The 21,041-nt window shown below is 38.9% G+C and overlaps 1 long non-coding RNA gene across 3 annotated transcripts in view; it reads right to left on the bottom strand.

Moving 5' to 3' along the window:
- The window catches only part of LOC117660800 (uncharacterized), a 74,308-nt gene that overhangs the window by 14,216 nt on the left and 39,051 nt on the right, over positions 1-21,041 (bottom strand). The window contains exons 3-4 of one of the 3 annotated variants that reach the window (XR_004589803.3): positions 20,511-20,697; positions 14,656-14,854 (exon numbers count right to left, since the gene is read on the bottom strand). This is a non-coding gene — a long non-coding RNA (uncharacterized LOC117660800). Of the gene's footprint in view, positions 1-14,655; positions 14,855-19,938; positions 20,346-20,510; positions 20,698-21,041 lie in introns of those variants that run through there. The other 2 variants (XR_004589802.3, XR_004589801.3) reach the window with 2 other exon arrangements.

Here is a 21,041-nt window from a genome sequence, read left to right on the forward strand (position 1 = left end):
TAAAACTTTGGAATAGATTGAATGAATTAATGAACATTAAAAATGCAAAAGATGCTGAAAAGTCAAAATGTGAACTATCCTTATTATAATAATTGTCATGAAGGAACCCATTCTGGATGAGCCCCACCTAATGTCAACAGTCAATTGTTTTAGCCAGCTTTCCAACCTGCATCATCAGAATAATTGGCCTTTTAGATGATTTGACTAACTGACAGCTAAGGCACTAATAATAATCTATGGCAGCATTTAGATTATTTATTTACATCTGAATGCCACAGTAATGGATGAATGAATGTATGTTAAGAAACAACTGCATTTGAATGTTTAGGTTATTGTTGGTGTTCTTTGTGGAAATATCACTCCACTCCCATAGATATACCACAGAATCTCTTTAATTACAGGGATGAAAAAACATGCTTCATAAGCTCTCTTTGATGTATAAGCCACCCATAATGCTATTAACAGTATTAATTTAGTCAATTTATTAAAGGATCACTTCAACTTTTGACAGGACTTCTGTGTTGTATTTTATAAGACTCAGAAGTCAACAGAATGCTTATTTCATAAGTTTTGCATTACATGATCTTCGTGTACAAGGTACTGTAACCATCATTCATATTTAATTCATGCTGTTAGAATTAGTTCTTTAAAAATACTTATTTTTCCATGTATGAACAATACTTTAGCCAGAGTGTGTTATGGATGCAACTTCCAAGATTCCAAAATTAACAAATGAATGGATGGATGGGTGAATATATGGAAAAAGCGAGTGAGAGAGATGAGGTAGGATACGTTTGGAAACTATACCATGATAATGCCTCCCTGAAATGAGTCAGGATCTACTTTTTGAATGCATATATATTTTGCTAAGTAAATTTTATAAAGTTTTTAAAAAAATAAAAATGTCTATTTAGAGTTAAATTTAAATGTAAGAGTCTAGCTCTCTTAGCATTAAACTCATTTAGATCAATTATAAGTGAAGAATTTAAAGGAAATGTATTTCTTTCAGATAAGCACTCTATGAAAATGACTGAAATGGTGTGATTTTGTTGTTAAAATTACACTTATTATGGCATTATGTACCATATTTGCTATACATATTATGTTGTATAGTTGGTACTAAAGGTATTTTTACCATGGTATTATGTTTTGTATTTACTACATATAATATTGTACAGTTAATCTAAGAAATGAGTTATAAATAAAAGCAAACTCAACATGTACTAGGAATCAGTTCTAGGAATCTAGGAATCAGTTCATTACTAGGCAGGGTCAATCAGTTGCATACTCAAAATCTTTTATTGCTTTACTTTTTTACAGTAGTAATTAGAATTGTGTTATTTGCCTTTTGGCATTGCCATACATTATACAGATTTCTTTTTTATTACAATATTTGTTTATTAATTAATTAAAAACTATATGTTGTATGACTAGGAAAATAATATTATTACAGAGTTGTCATTAGAGAATTACAAGCATGTACTTGTATTTAAGCAAACTTTATTGACCATTGAGATAAAAGAGATACAAAAAACATTTTAAAAAATTGGACCTTTATTTTTTTCCCCCCAGAAAACATTTTAGATATTTTTCTAGAAATGTGGCAGGGGATAAAACTATCACCAGAAATTTAGTGGAATATATATGTACTAGCATCTTTGATTTGCATTACCATTGTCTATTATGATATATTTATGTATAAGCATAACATTTAGATTCTAAAGAACAAAGTTATATTTCTAACTATTTGTTCTTTTTTAATAAGTACATTATTATAAGACATTACATGCATTGTAACAAATGGTTTGCTACTGCTGTTTTTCTCGGTTTTGATTATAGGTAAGGACTATAAACTATAGAATGCAAGGTGATAAATTAATTAATTAATCGTTGATATTTCTTTTTATTTATTATTTGAGCTTCCCTCAATCAGCAGTACCTTAGGGTAGATGAATCTATATTACAGTGGTTATCTTCTGAAGATCCTGCATGATCATGCTGTTTAATTTTCCAGCTTCTTTCAATGAATTTTATAAGACTGTTCAGATTTCTTCTCCTACAAGATGAAGAAAAACTACTGCCTTCAGATATTGTTTCTGAATCACGCTCCCTCCCCACTTTATATATAGTATGGGATTTTCAGACAAAATCTTCCTTCAGCACAAAATTTGGCAATTTGGCAATTTCAAAAAACTCATCAAGATATATTTTTTTGATTGTGTGCAGTGCAGCAACAATTTGTCTAACATGACTCATTAACAGGAGGTATATCTTTCTTCTCAGATATAACCAGAAGCATCTGAATAGATCCAAAATGCAAGATATTGTCTGCGCATTAGAGGTTTTTCATGCTGAAGCAACAACAAAATATTAGAGGAGCTAATATATTCCAGAAAAGTGGCATCCATGTTTTTCACTTTCCAGCTAGCTATCTTCCAAGAAAAAATAGATTTTGGGCAGGGGTGAAATCCAATTTTTTTCCCTACTGGTTCTGTGGGCATGGCTTGGTGGGCTTGGCAGGGGAAGGATATTGCAAAATCTCCATTTCCACCCCACTCTAAGGAAAGGATACTGCAAAATCTCCATTCATTCCCTTCCTGTGGGAAGGATATTGCAAAATCTCCATTCCTACCCCACTCGGGTCAGCCAAAGGTGATATTTGCCGGTTCTCTGAACTACTCAAAATTTCCGCTACCGGTTCTCCAGAACCTGTTAGAACCTGCTGGATTTCACCCCTGGTTTTGAGCCATTATCATAGGGCAGTCAGTTAGTGTCCAGTACCTGCACCAATGACCTGATCCTTATGGTCTTCAATTACAGCAAAATAGGCTGTTTCAAACATTGCTTTGCAGGAGCAGAGACCTGGGAAAGACATGAGCTCACAGATGGCTCAGTTGGTGCAGAGTTTGTTGCATTTTGAGAGTGGAGAGCAACCCGGAGAGCTAGTAGAATAGAGTGAAGAATGGTGGGGTAGGGCTGGCCTAGACTCAGACCAGTCTATTAAATCATCTCTAAGAGAAACAGAAAGCACCGATTATTGCTGTTTTTCTACTTCTATTTCTAAGTACCATTCAAAAGCCTCAAAATTTTTAGAGATGGGAAATGGGGCTTGTTCTTATTGTTTCCTTTTGTAGCAATAGCACTTAGACTTATATACCACTTCACAGGGCTTTACAGACCTCTCTAAACGGTTTTACTTAATCAGCATATTGCCCCCAACAATCTCATTTTACCGATCTCTGGAAGGATGGAAGGCTGAGTCAACCTTGAGCCGGTGAGGACCAAACTCCTGACTTAGCCTGCAATACTGCATTCTAACCATTCTACCACCACAGCTCCTTGTAGGAAAAGTTCATCTGTTTTTGGCTGCTTGGTTGTGAATGCTGTGAGCCACGACTGGCTCCGTGATGCTTCTTCCTTTTTCCGATTCTCCCAAGTCAGAAACCTTTGACTCCTATATTTTTTCTCTCTCTCCTGGTAAGTTACAGGTGTATGAGTGATATCATTTTCTTACTTTAATCAGTCTTAAGCAGCACTAAATCGAAGAGGCTGGAACATAAAACAAAAGCTCACAGGTTGCCATTTTGTGCCTGCCTCCTTCTCTGAACTAAACTTATTTTTCAAAAAACTGATATCACAGAACCCAGGCAGTATATGCTATAAAAACCTCTTTCTCCTCCCCCTGTCCACCCCTCTTTCTGGAGAACTAATTATAACATCAAGTAGGATACTACACATAATAGAGTGAATGAGAAAACCTAATCCAATAATTATTTAAAAGAATAGGTGTTAGCTTCTGGTCAGTTCCAGTGGTGGTGGGAGCTTCAAAGTAACAATAAATATCTGACCATTGAAGAGATTTCATTCCCTTATTCATAGTTCACAGCATTATGAAAATCTAGTAGATTTTGTCTGTTTTTCAATTACACCTGCCACTTGTGCCCATACTGCAAAGCCTTTGCTGCGGTTGTTGTGGTCAACAAAAGACAACAAATAGCTTTCTAAAAAGCGGTAGATGAAAATGCTATCACAATAGCTTTAGGTAATCAGAGGCAATCACCTTCAACTGGAAATCTGTCAGCACAAAATGAACAGGAACACATGTGAGCTTTGAAGTCCATTTTTATGCAAAGATCAGTTAGCTTTGCCACGTTTTCCTTTCATAGTTTTGAAGTGTAAATATACACCAATGAGTACCAAACATGGTTTCTATGCCCCATTTTATTTTTGCATGAATTTTCTTTTTAAAAAGTACATTTGGCCACTAATTTATTTAATTGGTAATCTCTCTCTCTCTCTCTCTCTCTCTCTCTCTCTCTCTCTCTCTCTCTCTCTCTTTCTCTTTCTCTTTCTCTTTCTCTTTCTCTCTTTCTTTGTCCAGGAAAATTGCACATAGAAGTATAAAGGTTGCAGTCCTATGCTCATTTTAAGAGCACCATAATTTCGAGGTTTCCAAGTGAGATAGAACCACATTTTCCAGCCATTGATTGTGTTGAAAGTAAATTCTACAAATTATGGTCCCAAAGCATTTTGTCTCTTGAATATACAAGAGATTATATTCACTGATTATTCTCTCTCTCACCCCCCCACCTCTCTCTCTCTCTCTCTCTCTCTCTCTGTCCGTGTGTCCGTGTGTCCGTGTGTTTATTCCGTGCAGTTTCCTTGGCAAGATTTTTGGAAGTGAAAAGGCTCTTGTCTTCTTAGGCTGAAAGAAAGTGATTAGCCCAGGAGTAGAGTTCATGGACCCACAGTTTCTAGCTTGGTGCCTTGGCCACTATTCTAAACAATCTTACTCCCTTCTCCTCCACTAGCCTCATATGTGCTGTACTGTAACTTACAACTCCTGTCAAGAGACAGTTCAATCTCTCTTTTACCGCTCTAGTTACATTCATCGTTCCAGCCCAACAGTCAGTTGCCTATCCTGCAATTATTATTATTATGTGGTAGAACTGTCATGAAACAAAGTTCAATATTAAATACAAAAAACTCAGTGAAGACATCTGTTGAATATTATGCAACTGGGTGGGATGAAAATTTGCTTACTTTTAATTTCTGTCCTACCAAATGCCTATCAATTTATAAGCCTCAACTAGACAACTATATAATATCTATTTTATTTTTTCTGCTTAATGTGAGTCAATATTGCTCTTAACAAGTTTCCATTAACAATTCTCATTCCTCATTTTAAAAGATAACAAAAATCTATAGAAATATAAAACCTTAATCATATAGAAAGGAAGAGTAGACTGGATAAAATCAGATGAACACAAATCTGTCTTTAAGAGCTAATGGAAAGTAAGATTTTTGAGTAAATTGCAGGGACTTCTGGCAGATATGCCTTAAACAACTGTATGCCACCAATAATTAACTTAGTCCAGTTTTGAAAGTGCATCTTCAGGACATGCTCTGTATGTTCTGTATCAACAATATGATAGAAAATCATTGGTGATCAAGTATTATATTATTCATCCAAATGGAGCATTATGCTTATGTTGTTTATTTTATATACTAAATAACTCATAACCTGATTAAAAATAGTTGACACAGCCTTTATTTTTCCAGATGACATTATTTCTCTCTCTCTCTCTCTTTTTTACTTAATTGTCTTCAATGCAATAGAGTACAACCCAGAAATATATTTTTGTCATCTAACAGAAAACAGATCATATATCCCAAAGTCCATTAATAGTTTATATAGCCATATATAGTATCTCAGCACAGGTATCTTAGGGGACAGAAAAAATAGATATATTAATAAAATAAAATAATTCAGACAATATCAGATACATATACTGAATGCTAAGCAGGGGTTTGGATCTAATGGTTGAAACACTACTTTAAAACACCAGACCCTGCATCAGAAAGTTTACTGCTGTGCTTCTTTAATGAAATAGGTTATTCTGAATTCTGTAGTTGTCTTGGTTACCGTTTGAAAAACTGGTCAATATCGCCATCTTCTGCCTATCAGTAAACCAATATTTCAGCAGTTTAATTGTAAACCTAATTTTGCTTGCCTGTATATGAGGTTTCAGATACACCCGGTAGTGATAGGGGCGATCTATTTATATATTTATTTTCTAGAATTTAATCCCATTTACAAGAAGATGATTATTTAGTACCTGAATGCAGGCAGAAATTTTCAAATTGATTCCCTGGTTTGGGGAAGCGCTCTGCTTGTAGGGTCATGGAAAGCTGCTGACAGTCAAAGAAGATAAAACTTGGATACACGGGCAAATCATTTGATTTAATTGAAAACAACTTTCCAAAGTTGTTATTTGCAAGGACCGTTCCTCTCTGTAGGCTGTGGGACTTGTTAAAACGGCTATCCCCCAAAACTGATGGATTCCAGAAGGCTCTGGAATACTTCCCAGCAAGTATGTTTAGCACTCCTGTCCCAGTCCCAAAGGTGCTTTTTCAAGAGGTAACTGGACTTAGTATTTCCTTGAAGACATTTTGCTTCTCATCCAAGAAACTTCTTCAGTTCTGACCGAATGGTGTGGAATGGAAGGATTTACAGTCAGGTCCAGAAATATTGGGACATCGACACAATTCTAACATCTTTGGCTCTATACACCACCACAATGGAGTTGGAATGAAACAAACACAATGTGCTTTAACTGCAGACTGTCAGTTTTAATTTAAGGGTATGTACATCCAACTCAGGTGAACGGTGTAGGACTTAAAGCAGTTTGCATATGTGCCTCCCACTTGTTAAGGGACCAAAAGTAATGGGACAGAATAATAATCATAAATCAAACTTTCCCTTCTTAATACTTGGTTGCAAATCCTTTGCAGTCAATCACAGCCTGAAGTCTGGAATGCATAGACATCACCAGACGCTGGGTTTCATCCCTGGTGATGCTCTGCCAGGCCTCTACTGCAACTGTCTTCAGTTCCTGCTTGTTCTTAGGGCATTTTCCCTTCAGTTTTGTCTTCAGCAAGTGAAATGCATGCTCAATGGGATTCAGGTCAGGTGATTGACTTGGCCATTGCATAACATTCCACTTCTGTCCGTTCAAAACCTCTTTGGTTGCTTTTGCAGTATGCTTTGGGTCATTGTCCATCTGCACTGTGAAGCGCCGTCCAATGAGTTCTGCAGCATTTGGCTGAATGTGAGCAGATAATATTGCCCGAAACACTTCAGAATTCATCCTGCTGCTTTTGTCAGCAGTCACATCATCAATAAATACAAGAAAACCAGTTCCATTGGCAGCCATACATGCCCACGCCATGACACTACCACCACCATGCTTCACTGATAAGGTGGTATGCTTAGGATCATGAGCAGTTCCTTTCCTTCTCCATACTCTTCTCTTCCCATCACTCTTCACTGATAGTGACAGCTCTTTGGATCTCATCTTGAGAGTTGACAGCAACAGATTCCAAATGCAAATAGCACACTTGAAATGAACTCTGGGCCTTTTATCTGCATATTGTAATTGGGGTAATGAGGGAATATCACACACCTGGCCATGGAACAGCTGAGAAGCCAATTGTCCCATTACTTTTGGTCCCTTAACAAGTGGGAGGCACATATACAAACTGCTGTAAGTCCTACACCGTTCACCTGAGTTGGATGTACATACCCTCAAATTAAAGCTGACAGTCTGCAGTTAAAGCACATTGTGTTTGTTTCATTCCAATTCCATTGTGGTGGTGTATAGAGCCAAAGATGTTAGAATTGTGTCGATGTCCCAATATTTCTGGACCTGACTGTATATTCCTTGCAGTCATCTGGTCATTAGCACTCTTTCTGGGAGTCATTGAGGCCACTCCTGTCCCAGATTAGTCTGCCCTGTGAAATGGAATCATGACAAAGGTAGTTGATACATCAATCTTGTGCGGTTACAAACATTTACAGTACACAACCATTTTATCAGTCTGAGAACCAATCCTTAGATCACAGGGAATTTATCAGTTGCTTTTTTTAAATCGTCCCACATTAGAACAATAATTCATCAATCTCTTTGATACTGTAACAAAAAAAGGGTGCAACAATTGCAGAATTTTAAATTTCATGCAAGCATACTTTTCTGATGGGTCAAGGAGGCATATTAAAGATGGTTCCACCACTGTAGTTCCACACTGATGGAAGCTGTCCTGCTTGGACAGCTAGATATGCAGCATTGATGTAACTCCCAGACTAGAGCCCTACCTGTAGACACCACATCACTTTCTCCACTGAGCAGGTGACCGAATTTACAAGTAATCCTCGAGTTACAACAGTTTGTTTAGTGACTGTTTGAAGTTATAATGGCACTGAAAAAAGTGATTTATGACTGTTTTTCACAGTTACGACCGTTGCAGGAACCTCATGGTCATGTGATCAAAATTCAGGCACTTGGCCACTGACTCATATTTATGACAGTTGCATAATTATATGATCAACTTTTTACAACCTTCTCACCAGCAAGGTCAATGGGGGAGGCCAGATTCATGTAACAACCATGTTACTAATTTAACAACTGCAGCGATTCACTTAACAACTGTGACAAGAAAGGTCATAAAATGGGGCAAAGCTCACTTAACAAATGTGTTGCTTAGTGACAGAAATTTTGGGCTCAGTTGTGGTCCTACATCAAAGACTACCTGTACTTCAGGCAATCTAGGAACTGGGATCAAGCCATTTTTTCACTAGTGGGAATTTTTTGCCTCTCCTGCTTCTAATGCTGGGGTGAAATTCAGCAGGTTCTGGAGAACTGGTAGTGGAAATTTTGAGCAGTTCAGAGAACTGGTAGCAGAAATTTTGAGTAGTTCGGAGAACCGGCAAATACCACCTCTGGCTGGCCCCAGAGGGGGGGTGGAATGGAGATTTTGCAATATCCTTCCCCCAGGAGTGGGGAGGGAATGGAGATTTTGCAGTATCCTTCCCCTGGGAATGGAGATTTTGCAGTATCCTTCCCCTGCCACTCCCACCAAGCCACACTATGCCCACCAAGTGACGCCCACAGAACTGGTAGTAAAAAAAATTGGATTTTACCACTGTTCTAATGCCTTATTTCCTTCTAGAATAGGGTGGGCAAGTATAGACCCTTTATGGCTTGTGGACTTCAACTCCCAGAATCCCTGAGCCAGCATACCCGCTCTAGAACAAGGGTCAAAATGAGTATCCAGCGGATCTCATGAGACCACTAGTACCCTTTTTGTCTATCTCCAGAGCTCTTTATTGTGAGAAATAAAAGGACACATTCTTCAACATGTTATCCTGTTGTCTGAATACATATGACACAGTGGTGGGTTCTAACCAGTTTTACCACCTGTTCGCATCGCGCATGCACTTTGCGCGCGATCGCCATGTGCTTGCTCGCTTCGCTCGCATGTGCGCCAAGCTAGCGCTTTGCGCAAGCGCATTGAGTAAAAAAACAGCTGAGGCATGGCAATCCACTCTGCCGCGCCTTACAGCTGAGCTAAAAACAAAAGAAATCAAGGTAGGTATAGCACGGGGGCAGGGAAGGAGGGTCCAACTAATGTTCAGAGCGAACCAGTTCGCTCTCCTATCAATATTTCCACTACCAGCTCTCCTGAACAGGGGAGAACTGGTAGCAACCCACCACTGATATGACATGAACCAGTGCTTTTTCTTCTCCAGCCTTGGATATCCGATCCCACAGCCCTGATCCTAGCATTAGCCTTCTTTAAGGTCCCTCAGGCATTTAGGCTGGATCTTAGGCAAACTCAGATGTTGGTTGGTTTAGTAACGGTTTTCTTGCTGATTGTAAAAATGAAATGAATGTTTAGATCGTCACGTGTTATTGTTGTTGTTTGCATTTGCTATTTTTTAATGTATGACTGTAACTTGTTGCTGTATCCTTACGATTTATATTGATTGTTTCCTAGTATGATTTGATTGCTTATTTGTACCCTATGACTATCATTAAGTGTTGTACCCTATGATTCTTAACGAATGTATCTTTTCTTTTTATATATGGGCCTGGTGGCTCAGCAGACTGATAACATTGTGATTAACACCAGCTGTCTGCAACTACTGTAAGTTCGAATCTCACCAGGCTCAAGGTTGACTCAGCCTTCCATCCTTTCTAAGATAGGTAAATTGAGGACCCAGTTTGTGAGGGCAATAAGCTGACTTTGTATAAATATACAAAAGTATGAAGGCTATTGCTTAACACATTGTAAGCCGCCCTGAGTCTCCGGAGAAGGGTGGCATATAAATCAAATTAAAAAAAAAAATACACTGAGCATATGCACCAAAGACAAATTCCTTGTGTATCCAATCACACTTGGCCAATAAAGAATTCTAATCTAATCTAAAGTTAATTGTGTTTGTGTTAGATTTAAATTTACTGACAAAGAAATAAAGGGAGACTAGAATAGCTATTTCATTTCTTTGTCGGTAAATTGAAATTTAACACAAAAATAGTTTGTCGCAGAATTGACTGCCCGTGAAGGCTACTGGAATGGGGCTGAAAGGCGAAAGCGGAAGCAGTATGCTCCATCCCATATTTGGGTAGACAGGTGCCCCTGATAGACTAGTCCCAACAGAAAAATAGTTAATTGTGTTCGTTTTTTTGTTACTGTGTTAATTTTTCATTATCTAGAGTCACTGTTGAAAGATAGGCAGCTGTATAAATTGTGTGTGTTTCAGGGGTGAAATCTACTTACCTTCCTTACTGGTTCAGAAGTGCACATGCCGCGCACATCACATGCACACAGAAACCTTCTGCGCATGCGCAAAACCTTCATTAAAATAACATTACTTCCTGGTTAAAACCAGGAAGTAATGACATCTGGGCGGCGATCGCTACTGGATCGCTGAACCACAGGGAAAAATCGCTACCGGATTGGGTGATCCGGTCCAATCCGGGACCATTTCACACCTGGTGTGTTTGTGTGTGTGTCTGTGTATACAGTATATATACACACAGAGATCAATTTGTTCTGCTGCAGTAACAGATTTAGGCAACAGATGGCATGTTTCACTTACCAAAAGTGAGAATCGAATGTTACATTTTTAGAATTAATTACTGTACCGAGAAATATTATTCTGTGACATCTTATTGGCAGTAATTCAGCCTTAATAAAGTAGCTAGTCATCAAGAATAGACGACAAAAATAACTCAAATATATAGTAGCAGAGTGAGAATCACCTGGAGATCTGGTTTGAATTTGAGGTGTGAAGATGGTAAGTTGTAAATCAAATTTCAGATGCAGGTTTCAAAGACAACACGATGTAATGCAAACTGATCTGAGATTTGCTCTGATCCAAATTTTAACCATAAGGTACAGTAGTGGCCAAAATTGTGAAAACCTTTTGGGGAAAGTGTATTTTTGAGGTTTGATGGCTAATAACACCACTTTTTTTTGGAGTAGTACCATAAAATTATATATCAATGGAAAGATAATTTAATCAAGAATGTAATACAACGAAGTTTGTTCAATCATCTGTATTCTATGAAAAGTCAAAGAAATAAAGAATTCCCTAACCATGATTCTTTCAATCTGAAGTGTGAGTGTTGGCCCTTCATAATTTATGGGGAGCCGGAGGGCTGCAGTGGGGTGGGTAAGCTTTTGTACATGAGCACCAGGGGTGGGTTCTAATTTTTTTTTACTACCGGTTCTGTGGGTGTGGCTTATTTTGTGGCTTGATGGTCATGTGACAATTATTTAGGATTTAGCAGAGGTACTGGTCTACCAGGCTTTTAACTGCTTGCATTTGTTTTTGGAGGCATTGGTCTACCCATTTATTTTTGCAGGCACTGGTCTACTCATTTGTTTTTGGAGGCACTGGTCTACCCATTTATTTTTGGAGGCACCGGTCTACTCATTTGTTTTTGGAGGCACTGGTCTACCCATTTATTTTTGCAGGCACCGGTCTACCACTGCCCTGACTTTTAACACTGATCAGCTATAGAGCGGCCCTTTGAAGCCCCGCGGCAAGAGTTTAAACAGCTTTTTTCCTTCCAGCTGATCAGCTGGGACTCAGGAGGCAGCAATAGATTGGGGGTGGGGCCAAATAACAGGTAAGAATAATGTGGGGGGCGGGGGGTCACTACTACCGGCTCAGCGGAACCGGGCCAAACCAGGAGGAACCCACCACTGATGAGCACGAATGTCCCCTGCAACTGGAAATATAATCTGAGCATGACATTATGAAGAGGCAGGTTTTATAACTCAAATAGAAAAGAAAGTGATTGAAGGAAGTATGTGATATGATAAGCAAAGCCTAATACCTAACCATTATTGCATGATTATTTCCATTTCTGCAAGATTTCTGCTATTTGCTCTCCCCTCCTTTTTTTTTTTAATGCCTTCAAGTCATTTTTGCCTCCTGGTGACTGCCTGGACCTGGTCTTGCAGTTTTCATGGCAAGATTTCAGGAGTGGGTTGTCCTTGCCACCTTCCTAGGACTGAATGAGAGGGACTGGCCCAAGTCACCTATATGGTTTTGTGTCTAAAATGGAATTGGAACTCAAAGTCTCTCAGTGCCTGATATCTTAACCAAGATACTAAATGTGCTCTTGGAATCATAGACGTGGAAGGAACCTCAGGCATTATCTAGTGCAATATTCTGTTCAGTGCAAAACCCATCATCTGACAGATGACCCATTTTTTCTAGTCTTGCCGTGAAGGGCAATAGAGAATAACTCCATTCCCTCTTATACGTGGCAGCTTTCCATGCAGTTCTGAAATTTTATAGAGCTACATAACAAAGCTATATAAAATATATCTCTGTTGTTAATATAAGAGCAGATGTTTGTTTTATTAATCAATGAATTGTTTCCGTATCTTAGGATCATTTACTCCCGATGTATCCGTTTTATGGTTGAATACTGATTTATATCTATGATATTTCATACTGAAAGAACTCTTCTTTTTTTTAGAAACTAACTTGCCAATCAAAAGCCAAGACAATTCAATAAAAAGATTAAAATACCTTAGCACAGTTTGCAAAAATGTTTTCCTATAATCTTAGCCAGATATTTTATCTTAATACTTTTTCAATTATAAATAAAAAAATAAAGAAAAAGCAGACTTTCTGTGGCTGTAAGACACAGAATTAACAAAATTAACATTTTGTTAATATTTAAACCATTTCAAACATTAGAAAAATTGAATCTGCAGAAGAAAGTTTCCGTGAATTTCATCCATAACTAAAGAGATGTGCAACTATTGCCAAGAAAATAAAGTCGTCAACAGTTGCTTTCTCAAAACTTGATTAATTTCCAGATTTGAAAGAATAATACTTGGCTGCCATATGTAATTAAATGGATCAGGATTCCCCCCCCCCTTTTGTTGAAAAAGTTATCTCACACATACTGTATGGTGTGATATTTACATTGACCATCTACAAACAAAACTATCACATTATGTGAAACACTTCTATTTTCATGGAAACTGTTATGTAGTAAAACCGGCAGGAGGCTCCGCCCACCAACCCCGATGTCATCAGAACGCTTCTGCACATGCACAGAAGAGCGCGCGCGTGGCCCCGTTGTGAACCGGTAGTAAAGGTAAGTAGAACCCACCCCTGTACAGGTCTGTATCATGACTACATTCATTGAGAATTTCTGAATATATCTTTTACTCATTTCTGTTTTTCCTGAAGATGCTACTCAAAGAAAATCTAGCTAATTTCTTTCTTTATAACTTAATTATGCAAACAAATAAAAGAATTTGTTTGAATATGACATTACACAAATGGATCAGCACAATCACAAAACAAGAGGCACAGCAGGGAAAAAAGTGCATTAAGAATGCTGATGTGACATTTCTAAAAGAAAATCACAATTGAACAAGCAGAACCAGGAGCCAAAAGAAAACTATGCTGATTTCAGATTTGTTTCCTGATAAAAACATAATTGTTTACTGAGAATTATTCAGAAAAAAGCCTCAAAATCAAAGCTTCAGACACTCTTGCTAAAACAATATACCATTGTTTTAATGGTATATTAAACATAAAAGTGATGAATAAATGAATGCATGGTTATCATCAGGGTTAATGCTCAAGTCAGAAAAGAAAATGAAGGAAATACCAAGGATGATCAATGTACCATCATGTGCTATTGAAGTGGATCAACATCTTGAACAGCACTTCCAGCTTTCACTGACCTAATGAATGAAAAACTAAGCTAAAAAAATAATTACTTTGCCAGACATGGCATTAATTACTGCTTATTTTAAGTGCCTATATTTCATTTGTAATTTGCTTTTATTTGAGCTGATTAGTCTACAGCGAACTTAAATCAAAGTTCTTCCTTTTGATCCAACAGAAACTAGATTGAGAGGACTACAGTATGTTGGGGCAAATTAATGGATGGTCTTTGGGTATAAAATTAGATGAGATGAAATGTTGGGTCTTTTACAATATATTATTATTATTTATATCATGATTGGTCACCCGGTCAGCAAGATGTTTTGACTGGATATGGCATTTTAATCCCCTTATTTTTAACATGATTTAAAATTATTATTTTAGTTATTTGATTCTTTAGGCTAAGCTTGCATATTGGCAAAATATTTAAACTCCTTTCTTGTCTTAACAGCATGGTTATTTTCATGACCTGTTGATGTTTTTGTTTTCACAATCATTTTAAATCCAATATACAAATAAACCTGAATGTTATTGCTACCTAGAGATAAATAACCATTTCCTAAAACTGCTACCATTTACCAACATTAAACAGATATAGCAAAAAAGGTGCTTTGCCAATTTTATTTAGCCAAGGTACATTATTTGCTGAAAGATAACCTCCTCTTATTACATATCCAAGCGAGCCAGTGTAATGTAGTTGTCAGTAATGCTCTTGTTCAAACTTGTCATCAATCATGGGAAACTTAGTGGGTGACTTTGGATCAGTTGCTCTCTTTCATTTCAAGCTATCCTACAAGTTTATTGCTGCAGAGAGAAGCATAAAGGGAGATTTCCATGAAAATTGCTCTGAGCTTCAAGAGAAAAGATTGGATGTAATTCAAAGCAATTAAAATAATCCATGAATAAATTCATCATGACAGAATAATTACAGAATTCTATATTCTTCCAGGCTTCTACGGTTATTGAGTTTCTGCGTTGCGGGGCAGAAGGCTCAAAAGATGATGTTTCAGTCTCCTGCTTGGATCCTCCAATCAATAGGAAGTGGGCTTTTAGGTAAGCAAATATTCCTGAACTAGGTTGGTATTTCGAATAAGGCACCAGACTAGTAACTGGGTGGCCATGAGTTCTAATCCCACTTTAGGCATGAAGCCAGCTGAGTGACTTTGGACCAGTGACTTTCTGTCTCTCAGCTCTAAGAAGCAAGCAAGGAAACACTTCTGAAAAAATCTTACCAAGAAAACTTCAGGGACTAGTCCGAACAAAGAGCAGCACAAAGGCCTTTAACATCATATGCCTTCCCAGAAAGTATAAGCTACAGCTACTGTCAGCCTTAGCCAGCATGGGGAATATTCAGGGATTATGGGGACTGTGGTACAATATTTTAGGAAATTACTATTTAATACCATCCATGCATCCATGCATCCCATCCCATCGCATCCCTTATTATGGTCAATAACCACATGTAGTGGAGACCGTGGTGGCTCATGTGGTAAGACGCTGGGCCTGCACACCGCTGAGGTGAGTGGCTTGATTCCCGTGAGCAAATAAACCACTTAGGGACAAAAAAGGAGCCTCCCCTGATTGCCTATCGGCATTCAGGCATCCTGCAGGTAAAGATAACACCACCTGAAAAAATTCCTTTCACAGAGGCAGCCAGCCACCTTGGTGATCCCTGGCTATAACACGTGTCATACGCTAAATAAATAATAAACCACATGTAGATATAATTCAGCAACACTGTTACAGGGAGGAAAGGAGAGAGGGATATCAATTTAGACAAAGGAGAGAAGAAACAAGAGAAACAAATTAAAAAAATCCATCAGACTTGGAGTAGAAAACCATATTTAAGGTATGTAATATATAAGGCAGCAGGAACTGCAGGACTTAACTATTAAGTAAGTATAAAGCTATATCACCGTATGACAGTTTACTAGATTATTGAAATAGTAATATATTAAAACATTCAGATAATTAAAAATAGGCAATTAAATAGCAAACCCTTTTGTATGGACATGCATTAAACATGCATCAGAGTCCCTAGAAAATTCATCAGAGTGCTGAGGAATGATTAGGCAGGAATGAAACTGTTTCATACCTAATTATTCAGGAACTTCCTGTAGCCTGAACTGCATTAATTACCATATTTTTCAGTCTATAAGACACACTCCCCGCCCCCAAAGTGGGTGGAAATGTCTGTGTGCCTTATAGAGCGAATGTTGCCAAAGCCCCGCCCACCCGCTGGCCCTCACCGTTTGGCCTCTGCCTCCCAGCAATTTGCCTCCTTGCAGCAAACAGCCTGGTCAGCTTCAGCACAGCCTGATTCAGCTGATTGGTAGTTGGATCGGTCTCTGACCAGGCTGTTTACTGTTTGCTGCAAGGAGAGCAAATTGCTGGGAGGCAGAGGCAGATTTTTTTTTCTTGTTTTCCTCTCTAAAAGCTAGGTGCGTCTTATGGTCTGGAGCTTCTTATAGTGTGAGAAATACAGTATTTCAGTAATTATTCCATAGGGTAATGTACTGGTCAGTAGCCTGTAGGGAAAAAAACAGTCTGTAAAGATGAACATTTTTGTCTGATAGTCTTTTCCACCAGCCATTTTCTGCATTTCTAGTAGAACTACCAGAGATTGCTGCCATCTACAGGTCATTTACATTTTTGCAGATTTGGGTGGTTTTAGCATCTTACTGTATAATAATGGTGCCATTTCAAATAGTAAAATGTGCATGTCAGAGATTTAGGTCTCTGGATAACATGTAGAATGGTGTATTAACTGTACATGAAGCTACAGTAGACTGTAGTGGGCACAGCTGAGGTTCACTGTGCATTTTCTTTGGGCCCACATTTGCATGTGTCAAGGCAGCTGGGATCTGGATTGATTTTATAATGCAAGGCTTCAAACCCTTGCCACATCAGCAGATCAGTAAAATGACTTGGAAGCCCAAGTCACTTCTGGATAACTCTGGAAAATGGTTCTATAACAGTCATTTCTGAACAACTAGAAGTGCTTTCCTATGATTTAACTATGCTGGAAAATGTGGTGGGCATTGGACTGCTATGAAGAGGGCATACAGGTAAAGCAGTAATGTCAAACTCGCAAAATGTCATCATGTGACGTATCGCAACTTTCCCCAACTTCGCTAAAATGGGGGTGGGCATGGCCAGCGTGTGTTGCATCTGTGCTGTGAGTGTGATACCCCTGAGGTAAAGTATAGGGTCATTGCATTTAGCCACAGAATTACTTTAGGTTTGTTGATCCAGAAAGGGAAATGTCACAGGGAAAGCATCAAATCCACAGGTACACCACACAACATGTGCGCCAGAAATGGGTTTCAGCAGGTTCTGACCAGTTCTGGAGAACCGGTTGTAAAAATTCTGACTGGCCCTGCCCCCATCTATTCTCTGTCTCCTGTGTCCCAGCTGATCGGGAGGAAATGGGGATTTTGCATTAACCTTCCCTTGGAGTGGGGTGGGAATGGAGATTTTACAGTATCCTTCCCCTGCCACGCCCACCAGGGGTGGGTTCTAAATTTTTTTACTACCGGTTCTGTGGGTGTGGCTTATTTTATGGGTGTGGCTTGATGGTCATGTGACAATTATTTAGGATTTAGCAGAGGTATTGGTCTACCAGGCTTTTAATTGCTTGCAGAGCTGTACCGATCTATCCATTTATTTTTGGAGGCACTGATCTACTCATGTATTTTTGCAGGCACCGGTCTACTCATTTGTTTTCTTTTAACACTGATCAGCTGTAGGGCGGCCCTTTGAAGCCCAGCAGCAAGAGTTTAAACAGTTTTTTTCCCTCTAGCCATCAGCTGGGACTCAGGAGGCAGCAATAGATTGGAGGTGGGGCCAAATAAAAGGTAAGAATAACACGGGGGTGGGGGTGGGGCGGGGGGGCAGAACTGGTTTGGTGACATCATATCGTCACCGCTACCGGCTCGGTGGAACCGGGCCGAACCGGGAGGAACCCACCACTGACGCCCACCAAGCCACACCCACCGAGCCATGCCACACCCACCAAGCTACACCCACAGAACAGGTAGTAAAAAATTTTGAAACCCACCACTGATATACACCGATCTTCAGCTAAATGGGAGGGAAGTGTAAAGAGGGGGCCAAGTTTAGAGTCTTTGCACTGTAGAAAGCAGCACAGGCCTGACCTCTCCCAGTCTTCCCGAAGCCTTATCTGACTGGGAATGCAGTCAGTCTGGGAGATTGTCGTAACGTAAGTAACTAACAATAAAGCTTCTGCTTGAGATTATTCAGGAGAAGTTCCAGTTGCTTGCACCAGACAACTTGGCTCCTTGTGACTCTTGTCTGTTTTGATTTACAACATACAAGTCCTGCAAGAGCTACATTGTAATAAATGGTAAGGTAAAAGGTACAGAGAGGGATGCGGTGGCTCAGGGGCTAAGATGCTGAGCTTGTCGATCAAAAGGTCGGCAGTTCAGCGGTTCGAATCCCTAGTGCAGCGTAACGGGGTGAGCTCCCGTTACTTTTCCCACCTTCTGCCAACCTAGCAGTTTGAAAGCACATAAAAAATGCAAGTAGAAAAATAGGGACCATCTTTGGTGGGAAGGTAACAACGTTCCATGTGCCTTTGGCATTTAGTCATGCCAGCCACATGACCACGGAGACGTGTTTGGACAGCGCTGGCTCTTCAGCTTTGAATAGGAGATGACCACCGGCCCCTAGAGTCAGGAACGACTAGCACATATGTGCGAGGGGAACCTTTACCTTTTAAAAGATAAAGAAGAACCAAGTTAGAGCAGATTATCATCCTGAAAGTACTCTGAGAAACCCACAAATGACAAACAGCCAATATCAATCCTGGAGATTGAAGAAATAAACAGGTAAACAGGTTGTTCTTGATTGTCTCTGAATTTGTCAAGTCCCGCTTTAAATGTAGCGATTTCACAGTTTAAACCTGCATTGGATGAAGATGCACTTTTTATTTGTCTGCCAAACTCTGAGACTGTATAATGAAACAAACAAGATGACAACAAAGCAATACATACCAAGATGAACTGACCACAAAAGTCAATTAAAGCAAAGGTATAAGTGCAGTGTTTCTCAAGCTTAGCTTTGCTGTCTGGGTAATTCTGGGAGTTGAAGTCCACAGATCTTTAAAGTTGCCAAGGTTGAGAAACACCGATATGATGGGACAGAAAAGTTTTAATCACTTGCACTTTTTTTTACAAAGATTGTAGGTCAGAGGTCTTCAAACTTGGCAGCTTTAAGACTTGTGGACTTCAAGCTATGCTGGCTGGAGAATTCTGGGAGTTGAAGTTCACAAGTCTTAAAGCTGCCAGTTTGAAGACCTCTGTAATGTAGGTGATAAGTGGATTCAACAGTTTTATAGAATTGATGCTTTGGTTTTGTAAGTGATACTAAACCATCTTTCTGGACTAGGTCCACCAAAATGCTTTGACATGCGTGCTGGTTCTTTGAACTTGCTCACTTTCATACGCTAACAACAGACACATTACTGCAATGCGTCATCTTTTTGTTGCTACTGTTTAACTATGACTATGTACAGTGACTTTTCAGCAACGGGGATGAATCTCCACAAATTGCATGTAGTTGTCCCATGAAAAAAAATGTTCCATAAATAAATTTTCATGTGAAAATCAGCCCCAGACAAAACAGTCGTCATCTTTATTACAAAGATTAAATTGATATTCGACCCAACCTGCTCGTTTCTGCTGCCCCATCATCGGTGATAAATCTAAATGCTTTTAAAACACCTGGAATCCTATCCCTAAAAATTCTATGAATTTCAGGAGGTAGAATTATCATACATCTGCAAATGTCAGGTTTAGGGAAATGTCATCCTCATCTTCAACCTTGTTGAATTTTAAAAAGGCCAGCAGTAATCATTTTTCACACTATGACAGTTTATTTAGCAAACATGTAAACATTTATTAACAGCAGATTGTGTACAGATCCATTCAAAATTAAATCCCATAGACTCTAAAGGATCATATTCCAAAATGATGTTTATACTCTAGGTAAAAACTGGGCCACATTGGAGTACATTGATATATGTGCTCTGTTAAATTGTTTAAACAAGCTTTCTCAAATCTTTTGTGATAATTCCTTAGGAGAAAGGCAGGAAGAGAGAGGGAGAGAGGAGGGAGGAGGGAGGGAGGGAGAGAGACAGAGAGAGAGAGAGGGAGAGGGGGGGAGAGAGAGAAGCAGCTAATGCTGCCATACATTCATTATATGAAACTGGGAAGAGAAACTGTTGATCAATTCAGCAACCACTGGATGTCATTGTTGCTTTGTTAAACTTCATCTAGGGATAGAATTGGTTGAGAGAGGAAAAAATATAAATCTTCGTTCTTTTTCAAGAAAAAGAAATCAGAAATACATATCCCTTTTCTCTTTTCAAAACTTATATTTTGAAAAATGTATTTTAAGATGAAATTAAGATTTTTAATTAAATGTAAGCATTATTTACCTAAGTGGTTTCAGATGATCTAGTTAGGGAGCTGAGTATTATTTCTTTTGAGATAAAGATTGAAGGGTGGAGCTGTGCTTTAACTTCCAGCCATTGTGACAACCTCCGTCAACAGAAGACCTTGCAAAGTAGCACCAATTCCTCTGTGATCTATATACCACCAGGTCAGGAGCTGCATCAAGGGAGCCTGCAGCAAAGGTCATAAGAAATGGATAAGGTTGCACATGAACATGTACCACTAATGATCAGAATGGCAGAACCATCACAGAGTGGCAACGAGTGCCAGCAAATTACAAAGTACCGCTACTGTAGATCATTAAATTGCAGCTTAGACTAAAACAGCATGCTAACCTTAACTATTTTATCTCTCTGCTATGGAATGGAAACCGTAAAACAAAAGCAGAAGGAAAGGATAGCTGTGGAAGGTTTATTACAAGGAAGCCCCCTTTGTATAGAGCATGTTGGTACAATGCTCTAGTTTCCATGGTTACACCAGCCACTAGGTAACCCTATGAAATTTCAAGGCACTTC

Source organism: Pantherophis guttatus, chromosome 1 (assembly GCF_059756535.1).
Source record: "Pantherophis guttatus breed Tessera chromosome 1, ASM5975653v1, whole genome shotgun sequence".
Lineage (NCBI taxonomy): Eukaryota > Metazoa > Chordata > Lepidosauria > Squamata > Colubridae > Pantherophis > Pantherophis guttatus.